The sequence below is a fragment of the Crocodylus porosus genome, unplaced genomic scaffold, assembly GCF_001723895.1.
Source record: "Crocodylus porosus isolate Cpor-Errol unplaced genomic scaffold, CroPor_comp1, whole genome shotgun sequence".
In the NCBI taxonomy this organism is placed as follows: domain Eukaryota; kingdom Metazoa; phylum Chordata; order Crocodylia; family Crocodylidae; genus Crocodylus; species Crocodylus porosus.
This window is the reverse complement of record NW_017728943.1, coordinates 90,004,973-90,006,602: the sequence shown is the minus strand read 5'-3', so window position 1 is coordinate 90,006,602 and position 1,630 is coordinate 90,004,973. Positions and strand designations below refer to the sequence as shown.

General features: G+C 36.7%; 1 long non-coding RNA gene across 1 annotated transcript in view; it reads right to left on the bottom strand.

Annotated features, from left to right (window-relative positions):
* Positions 1-1,071: 1,071 nt before the first annotated feature.
* LOC109319272 overlaps positions 1,072-1,630 on the bottom strand; it is a 9,080-nt gene continuing 8,521 nt past the window's right edge. The window contains exon 3 of the long non-coding RNA XR_002103451.1: positions 1,072-1,202. This is a non-coding gene — a long non-coding RNA (uncharacterized LOC109319272). The remainder of the gene's footprint in view (positions 1,203-1,630) is intronic.

Here is a 1,630-nt window from a genome sequence, read left to right as displayed (position 1 = left end):
CAGGTTGGTCTGACAGGACCTGCCACTGATGGACCCGTGTTGGCTGCCCCTAAGCATGCAGTCCCCAGCTGGCCCCTCATGGATGTGTGCCAGCATAATTTTCTCAAACAGCTTGCCTAGGTTCAAGGTAAGACTGACTGAAATGATGAATGATAAACTCTTGACATGTGTAACATACATAGAAATTAAAAGAAATGATCTGCTGATGAAGGTCTTGATTCAGCATGCCCTACACACTCAGAACTCCTATGGAGCGATTTTTGGTAGATGGTAAATGGAGAACCTAATCAATTAGACACAAAAATGACTTCATGAAAAATATTTTCATTCATAGTGAAGTAGATATATAGAAAAGGTTATTTCTGACAATGAGATATTTTGCACAAAAAGGTTGACAGATATGTGTGCAAATCTTCAATCAAATCCAAAAAGAGATGAATCCATAATTTACATGTGAGGTATGGAGCACCAGCAGAAGTATAGGTAGAGCTAAGTGGCTAATCCTACCTGTGTAGGTTTCTTCTGTAATTAAACCATTTTTATATTAAAAATATATCTGAGGTTGTCATTGATAGGTATGAAGAACTGTTCTCATCTAAGATCTTGTATTATCTGCTTTTATAATGTTCCTCCCCAAACCAGATTTTGGTTGGGTTTTTTTTACTTTCATCATAATTTCCACAATAATGTCAAAACCAATCTCAATATACATTTAAACAAATTATGCCTTTTCCCTGTAAAGATAGTTTTTAAAAAAAATCAGCTGAGAAATGTGATTTACCAGCCTAAAAAAGCTACCTAAACATATGCAATGTGGGTTTCAGCAGAGTTAATCGGTAAGGTCATCTGACACCTGTTGCCCAAATATTATTAGTTTTTCTATTTGGTTTTTATCAGTACAGTCTCAGATCCAGTGCTGAGACTACAGATTAGCAGGTAAAATGTTCACACACATGGAAGTAGCATATAATCAGATCTGCAAATCAGCTACTGAACACATCACAGAAAGGCAGGAGACAAAAGCAATGCATTAATCATTGCTAAAATTTAACTTTTAATGTATGTTCTGGGGACAATAGCGGGGACAATAAAAAGGGTACCATGGGGCCACGCTTCCTTTTTCTCTCACTGCATTACTCAATGTTTGTCCAGCACTCATGTTCATTGACCTGCGACCATTGAGTGCACTTTTCTTGGCTGTGCTGTGAACAAAATATGAACTATAAGAAGAAGGTTTGTTCATTGAACTTCTGTTCTTTCAGTAAATATGACAGATCTCAATGACTTGTGTGTAGATATGGACAGTTTCAGGCTGATGGGCATTTAAAAAAAAAAGCAGATAGAGTAAAAAAAAAGTTTGTGTAAAAATGCTGTGAATTATAAGACTGTTGGAAGATTCATTTATCTGAACAACAATGATAGCTACATTTTTACCATGTATTTTTTTAAAGAAATACTATGCTATTGTTCATCTTATAGCCACTGCTATTGCTGATGTTTCATAGTTTCATAGTTTCTAGGGTCAGAAGGGACCTGAGTAGATCATCTAGTCTGACCCCCTGCCATGGCAGGAAAGAGTACTGGGGTCAAACGACTCCAGCAAGGTGTTCATCTAACCTCCTCTTAAAAA